This window comes from Miscanthus floridulus, chromosome 11 (assembly GCF_019320115.1).
Source record: "Miscanthus floridulus cultivar M001 chromosome 11, ASM1932011v1, whole genome shotgun sequence".
Lineage (NCBI taxonomy): Eukaryota > Viridiplantae > Streptophyta > Magnoliopsida > Poales > Poaceae > Miscanthus > Miscanthus floridulus.
This window is the reverse complement of record NC_089590.1, coordinates 8912836-8921480: the sequence shown is the minus strand read 5'-3', so window position 1 is coordinate 8921480 and position 8645 is coordinate 8912836. Positions and strand designations below refer to the sequence as shown.

The 8645-nt window shown below is 46.7% G+C and overlaps 1 pseudogene; it reads left to right on the top strand.

Annotated features, from left to right (window-relative positions):
• Positions 1 to 434: 434 nt before the first annotated feature.
• On the top strand, positions 435 to 2525 carry LOC136494180 (uncharacterized; annotated as a pseudogene).
• Positions 2526 to 8645: the final 6120 nt, after the last annotated feature.

The window sequence follows — 8645 nt, the reverse complement described above, 5'->3', positions numbered from 1 at the left end:
GCGACGGGGGCGCCCGCTTGCTTTCGTTGTCTTGCTCCCGCTCCAATTTAATGCCACCACACGAGTTGGGGCGCATCCATGGCGTCGCCTCCCGCATCCAAACCCCGTTCTCTTGGCATAAGCCATGACCAAAAGTAAAGATACTGTTTATTAACTTAAAAAAGTAGGGCTGGTAAGCTAAGCAAACAGGACACAAATCCCTCGTCCCCTTGCTGTCGTTCGTTCGTTCCTTCTTCCTCCCTCTCCCGTCTCCACCTTTGGGTTCTTGGCGCACCACCCGAGAAATGCTCCTCTTTTTTCGGGTTTCCATTCTACCAGTGCCAGCCTTGCCTTGTCTCGGACTGTTGACATCTCTTCGTGATCTGGCCCCGCCATTAATTCCCTCCCGCTTCCTGGTTCCTGCTGCTGACCGAGGGCAGCTAGCCATTCACGCACGAAATCGAAGCGTTCCAATTCAAACACCCTTCCATCTTGGCTGCTCCCCTAGTTCGTTTTCGCTGCAAAAGCCAAGAAAGGATTTTCTGATTTGAGCGCTCGACGACGCGGCCAGATCGAGGAGTCATGGTGGCGGAGCCGCTGGTGCACAAGGTGCTCTCCATGGCGACGCTGTCGTCCTCCTCCTCCTCCTCCAAGAAGGCGCGGTGGCCAGCGGCGAGCGCCAACGCCAACAAGGGCGGCGCCGAGGCGGCGGCGGGCGACGGCAGGCTGGGCATCCTGTCCTTCGAGGTGGCCAACGCCATGTCGCGCGCGGCGAGCCTGTACCGCTCGCTCTCCGACGCGGAGGCGGCGCGCCTGCTGGGCCCGCTCTGCCTCGGCTCCCACGCCGTGCGCGCGCTCGTCCTCGTCCCGTGCGGCGACGACGCGCGCCTCCTCGCGCTCGCGCTCGCCGAGAAGCTCGACGCGCTCAACCGCGTCGCGGACGTCGCCTCCCGGCTCGGCCTCGCACGCTGCACGGCCCCAGCGCTCATGGGCTTCGACCACGTCTACGCCGACCTCCTCGCCGGCCGCTGCTCCGACGCGGGCGCGTTGTTCACCGTCGCCTCCGCCTCCGATGCCGCGTCGCTCGTGCGCAAGCTCGACCGCCTCGCCGCCGCCACCGCCGCGCTCTAGCGCCGAGCTCCAGGTGCTCGCCGACCTTGAGCAGTCGGCGCGGAAGCTGCCCACCGACGAGGCCCGCCACGCGTTTCAGCAGCGCGCGCGGTGGCGCCGCCACGACGTGCGCAGGCTCAGGGAAGCCTCGCTCTGGAACTGGACCTACGACAGGGCCGTGCTGCCTGCTCGCGCGCGTCGTCTGCGCCATCTACGACCGCATCCGCCTCGTCTTCGGTGACCCCATGCTGGGGCTCGACCTGCTGGCTATGCGACCCAGTGAGTTGTCGGGGCAATGCGGCGACCAAAGCCGGCGGCTCTCCGGTCCGGTGGCAGCAGCAAATTCAGGTCCCGTCCAAAGCAATCTCAGCGACAAGAAGTCAGGGCCGATTTCCAGAGTCGATCCAGAGATCTCGCGGCCAGTGAATTTCCGGTCATCAGGTTGTGGAGCAAGCCCGGGGAAGATGTTCATGGAGTGCTTGAGCTTGAGCAGCTCAGTGTCATGGAAGGATGGGTTCGAGGATGAGTTCTTGGAGGATTCCAGCTGCATTAGCACAATCAGATCTGGGATGCTCGTGCCATTCAGCAGCGAGCAGGGGGTATCAACGACAACACCATCATCCAAAAGTGGCAGGATTGGCAGAAAGGCGCGGTTTGGTCCCAAGAGCACCGTGACCTCACTTGCGCCGCCGTCCACAGTTGGCGGCTCGGCTCTCGCACTGCATTATGCAAACATTGTAATCATCATCGAGAAGCTGCTCCGGTACCCACATCTTGTTGGTGAGGAGGCACGGGACGACCTGTACCAGATGCTGCCATCGAGTCTGAAGGTGGCGCTGAGGAAGAATCTGAAAACATATGTGAAGAGCATGGCGATCTATGACGCGTTCCTCGCGCACGATTGGCGGGAGACGCTCGAGAAGACGCTGGCATGGCTTGCTCCCATGGCCCACAACATGATCCGGTGGCAGGCCGAGAGGAACTTTCGAGCAGCAGCAGATCGTGTTGAAGGGGAATGTACTGCTGCTGCAGACGCTGTATTTTGCTGATCGGGAGAAGACAGAGGCAGTGATCTGCGAATTGCTTGTCGGCCTAAATTACATCTGCCGGTACGAGCAGCAGCAAAATGCGCTGCTTGACTGCTCTAGTAGTCTCGACTTTGATGATTGTGTGGAGTGGCAACTTCAGTAGAGCAAAGCCCAGCTGCCAAGGTCAAGTTTTCTGCTCTGTTCCATAGTGTACAAGTGATATGGGATAGCAAAGGGTACTTGTAATTTGGTTTTGCTTGTTTCTCTTTTCTTTTTCCACTTTGTCTTTGGTGCATTTTGCACATGAGATGATCTGTCTATTGTTAGATGAAATATAGAGCTTTGTTGACTGGAAAGACCCTGATTCTAACTCTGGCTGTACATGATCATGTTGAATCCTTGTGTGAAGCAACCTGAAAACAAGTTTGTTACTTAGTAAACTTGAATCAAATGTGTATGATTGAAGATATTTTTCAGCTGTTTAGAAGAAAATTATGTGACATGGTAATCTAGTCAGTCAATGAGCTGGTCCTATGTTTAACCTCTAGCATATGGAGCGTTGAGGCAATGTATATCAGGTCAGTAACGTAGTCATTTGTTTATCGTCAGCCTGGGACTTTGCAAAAAACACATCTGGAAAAGCTAAGATACAATGTAACCGTGTTACATAAAGGTGTAGCATTAGCCACTTTGTTTAGGAAGTATAATAGTAATATCAGTGTAGTAGTTGTTGATGCTAACCCACTCATCTCAAAAGGGAATTTATATCATTTTCTGCTTACCTTAAAGCCTGGGTTTAGTTGGTAGGTCAATTAGCTTACCTTCTCTGAAGGATTCTCCACTTGGCCCTATTCGCTTCGCTGAAAAGCCAGACTGAAAAGTACTGTTCACTGATTTGTTGTGAGATAAAAACACTGTACGGCTGATAAGGTCAAGCGAATAACAAAGCTTTCGAAATTGAAATGAGTCATGAATCAACCTGCTATGCATGCTGACTTGAGCTGTTGAGTGCTACTCTGCACCAGGGCTCTCGATCGTTTTCAGAGGGCTGGCATGTAGGCTGCTCATCTGACCATGGAGCAAGTTGGTATGGTATACACAGCAAGCATTCATTCCCAATCAGTAAATTTGCTACAATACTATTCTTGGTCCTTTTATAGGTTGATGAATGATGAGTACAACAATTTGTAGCAGTACACTTATATCCCCGTTCGGCTTGCTGAATTTTGACTGAAAAACACTGTTCTGACTGAATTGTTGTGAGAGAAAAATATTATTTTGGCTGAAAAAAGAAGCCGAACAAGCTAGATATAGGGTAAAGCGAACGGGGCCAGACTTTCCACTGTCCGGTCTCCCTGCAATAACTTGCTATGCTGACATGCAAATTCGTTTGCTTTCTCGGATTGCAAGTGCTCTTCTTGCACTCAGTTACATCACATTGCATTGTACTAGTACTATTTCGTTGTATTACAATTTATTGTTATGCAAAATTATTAATTCTAGCAATATATATTTAACTTGTTCGCTTGTTGGTTTCAGCCAGCCCAAACCAGCCAATCAACAGTGTTTTTCTCTCACAATAAATCAGCACCAGCCAGCCTAAACCAGCCCAGAAAACACCAGCAAACAGGCCGATTAGCTCACATATCAGGTCGGATTTATGGAAATGTTAAATACATGTCAGTGCATGATCAGTGACGTACTATTGCCACATCACTCTATGATATCACCACAGAGATCACAATTCGCTTGAACTTATCAGCCGGCTTATCAGTTAGAATCAGTATTTTTCTCTTACAGCAAAACAGTTTCAGCCGGCTTTAATATCAGCTGAACTATTGTGGATACTGGCTTTTCCTTGGTCTGCATTGGCAACTACACCATTGTCATCTCCCAATGAAGCTTTTAGGGGTGTTTGGTTCTTTAGTCGCTCCTAAAATTCATGTCACATCGAATGTTTAGATACTAATAAGGAGCATTAAACATAGATTAATTACAAAACCAATTACATAGATAGAGGCTAATTTGCGAGACGATTTTTTTAAGCCTAATTAATTTGTCATTAGCACATGTTTATTGTAGCATCATGTTGTTAAATCATGGACTAATTAGACTTAAAAGATTCGTCTCGCAAATTAGTCGCAAGTTGTGCAATTAATTTCGTAATTAGTTTATATTTAATACTCCATACATTTATCAAACATTCAATGTGACAGAAATTTTAGGAGCTTCTAAAGATCCAAACAGGGCTTTTGCTTACCATCAAGCATCAAATGGGATGACAGCGTCCCGCGGTAGTACTTGCAAGACTTGATTAGGGTTGCCAGGCGGGGTTGGGGACTGATTGGGATGCAGTTGATGGGCGTCCAGTACCACTCCTCCCTGTGGTCCGAGCTGGGGAGTTATGGTTTCTGTTACCCACTGGTGCCCTACAACCGTGAGAGGCTGGTACATGTACGGATTGGATTAGCATATCGGATCCATCAAATCCGTGCTCGGATTGTTTTCACAATCCTAAATGAATATTCTCTCATTGTTCTTTCCTGACATTTGCAAATCAAGGTTTGGGCTGGGATCCTACTTGGGGGATTTGAACCATCCAAAATTTGACTTGATTGTTACAGCATTTCTGAATTCCGAGTACCAACAGCCCACTGTCAGCACAGAGATAAGTGATGTTAGATTGGGAAGAGGGAAATTTGGAGAGACATTATTGGGCACGTTTGGTTCCCTAGGCAAGTCTCACGTTGCCTTGCCGAAAAAAAAGAATTATGGTTTCCTTGCCTTTTTTTTTGTCTCGATTTCCATGCAAGCGAGTTTTTCCTTGCTGAAGTGAGCTAGTTAAATTGGCTCTCTTAGATGGGCAAGGCTAGGCTCACCTGGCTGAGCACAGGCAAGGATCATCCAAACGTGCCCATTATCTCGCGAACAGCAGCTGGTGGTGGCAATTGGCAGAGCTCGAGTGGTACCAGCACTGCAGCTTTGGGGGCGTTGTTGGCGGCTCACCATCTCAAAAGGCTGTGTCAGCTTTGAACTGCATGGCGTACAATCAGAATCTGTTCATGTGAGGGGAATCTGAATCTAGTGATGAACTGAGCATGAGCAATTGAGGTCGACGAAGTAATAATCCACTCAGCTCAATCCAGCCATGTTCAAGATCAAATAGTGACTTGGATGGACCATCAGCTCAATCTAGTTATACGGAAACAATTGCAGAGAGAGAATAAACTGAAAAAACAGCCGTGTAACCGAAACAAATGCTCGACAGGGACTCGCTGTTCATTGAGCATTAAGAGTTTCTGATTAGACGGCGCTCACTAATGCCCTCATCATCCGTCCTGCATCTAGTGCAGAGGACACCCACGGGAAGCAAAGCATGTATAGAGCCTTCAAGATTGGAGAGACAGCTGGGGAGAAAGAAGTAGGTGACCAGCTGAGCGAGCGAGCCATATGCATGAACATGGAGATTGGAGAGACAGAGACATGCCAGGCTGTGCTCATGTGACGGCTTTTACCTGCTGCTACACTGCACGGCCCTGCACTGCACTGCACTGCATTGCATTGCTCTTCCATTTGGATACAGATCGATCAGGGCAGGGCAGTGCAGTCGATGGGCCGGGCTGGGCAGGCGCTGAACCTGAACCACCCGCTGTAGGACAACAGTAATGCACTCTCTCTGCTAGTCTGCTGATGATGAGTTCTGAGCTCTTGCCTGTCGCAGCAGCAGCTGCTGCGGCCATTGCTAACACTGGGGGAAAATTTTAAGCTTCTGGGGCCCGTCACTCTCATTTTTTAAACAGAAGGCGTCGAATTCTTATATAAGAGGATATTGTTCAGAAATCATTGCCTAAGCTCGACTTCGGCTCCATTCGAGGGTCAACTTGTCAGAGGGTGTTTAGCGGTGATACCCAGAGGGATTCGAAATAGACTACTATTTTGGTTTCCAAGGTACAATAGTTAATCAGTCCAATGATCATAAATTTATAATCATATATAATACTCACTCCGTCTGGATAAATGAATTAATAGAATAGTCAAGTCTAACTTTTTTTATGTTTGACCGAATTTTTGAAAAGAGTATAAATGTTTATGACACTAAAGTAGCATATTATAAAATATATTTTATGGTGTATCTAGTGATATTATTTGGTTTTATAAATCTTTGCGTTGTTTTCTATAAATTCGGTTAAAACAAGTGAATGGTCAAACTGTATTTAGGAAGGCCATGCCATATTAGACTATGTCTTACTTATAAAACAGACTGGAGGGAGTATTAAGCCGTTGGATAAGCACTCAAAACCCACATAAATATGAGTAGCATACATCAAGAGGTGTAAGCTTTTCAGGCCACGTTGCTGGCATGGAGAATACAATGATCAGAGGAGCACCTCTGCTCTGAACACCAGATCGAGTAGCATTGGTTCAAAACTTGAAAGCTGAAACACAAGAACGTGATGCCTCTGTACCAAATTACCAGTTGACAACCATCAGTGTAAGTCTGTAACGACATCACCTGTTGCAGTCTACCCTTTTGGGACCATCAGTGTAATGTAACCAATCATGAGCCTTGATGCATCTTTTGTCCCCTTAGCTTGGACCAGGCTTTTTGCTTGCTAGGGCACCCTGCAGCAACAGACACTGGCATTCATTTGGATTTTGGAGAATAACCGTGGATGCATGTCCTCTTATTACAAACCGCTCATTACCTTAAGACAATGCAGCAAACAGTCACTGACACGTTGGCCCAGTCGGCAAATCGTACTGCTAAATGGGACAGCGACGTTGCCGAGTGAATGAAACCCTAAAAGTAGGAACCATATCCATATCCATTGGTGATCTCCTTTCCTCACCTCCTAATCATATGATGCATTCATGCTTGTTGCCTTGAGATTGTCTCAGGAACACCTGATCTCATCATGGATGCATGCCTCCACTCCATGTGTCAGGACTGGGCCGGGGGTGCCTCTGCACCTGCATGTGGATGATATGCTTGATGGGCTTTATTAGTTGCTTATTGAGTACTAATGAACACTACTATCACGAAGGTGTTTTTCAACTCAATATTGGTATATATGGTCACTGATGTAATCATATACAAGAAGAGAAAACAGATCTTTAGCCTTAAACATGGTCAGTAACACTGATTAAATGCAGAAAACTTAGTAGATTACTAACCAGAGACTGCAGATGTCATGCACGCCTCTAAATCCATGTAGAAGATGATTAGATGTAGCCGAGATGAACTGATGTTCACCACGCTTCTTTACAAAATCAGTTACTAGTTGGCCCACATCAGTATAAGTTTGTAATAATCATATATATTATCAGTCCCAGTGTATCTTTTGGACCATAAGTAAGTGTAGTAAATCATGAGCCTTCACGCAGAGCTCCTGTCCCCTTTTCAGCCTTTTCATTCACTTGCTAGCTAGGGCACTTGCTGCTCCATGAATTGCACCCTACAGAAACAGACACCTGCATTTGGAAACCAACAGTGCATCCATGCCTTGTCCCAACAAACTATAATCATCTTTTCATCTTTAGCGAACAGTCAATGACATGCTGGTCCACCTGTAAATCACAACATTTAGGGTCACAGCGTTGTCAGAGACTGTTTTCACTGGTAGAGAACCGAGCTTTACTCCTGGTGGGGAACCCCCTCTAGTCCCGGTTCCCCACCCAGGAGCAAGCATCTGGGACTAAAGGGGGGTCCTTTAGTCCCGGGTCAGGAACCAGGACTAAAGGAGGACCTTTAGTCCCGGTGGGTAACACCAACCGGGACTAAAGGTGCCTCCTGACATGCCACGATGGCCGGCACCTTTAGTCCCGGTTGGTAATACGAACCGGGACTAAAGGTTTTTTTCTTTTTTCTTTTCTTTTCATTTTTTTTTTCTTTTCAAAATAGGTTTTCGAAGTCGTATTGTACGCTGCTAATTATACATTTATACGCGCATATAGTATGTTTCGGTTCAAGAATAATGAACGTATTAAATCACACAATTCAAGCATAGAAATATATATATATGCATGCATGCATCATATATATATTTACATGCATGCATGCATATGTGTATTTTACATTATATTATTTCATGTGCATATATTACAAAAGATTGCATTATAGTTGTTGTGACATAACAAGTTTTCTTTCATCCTCTAGCTTGGCTTCAATGGCAGTGTTGGGTCGAAGTAGAACTCGCCCTTGGAATCGATCACCTGCTCATTAAAAAATCCGGCTATAGACTCTTGAATTGCTTTGATTTGGTCTTGCTGTATGACCTTTTCCTCCAACCATCGAGTCTACAGGTTTGAATTAAAGAAAAATAAATTAATATATGTACATATATATATATATATAAAGACATAGTAACACAATCAATAATAATAATTAAATGAATATATAGTGTATTTTTAACGTACTTTGAGTCTCTCTGTAGGAGTTCTTTGGGAGAGCACCTTGATAAACTTGCAAACATAGTAACCACAATAGTTGTTCCCCTGTTCCTGCCTCAGACACCACTTTACGAGAAA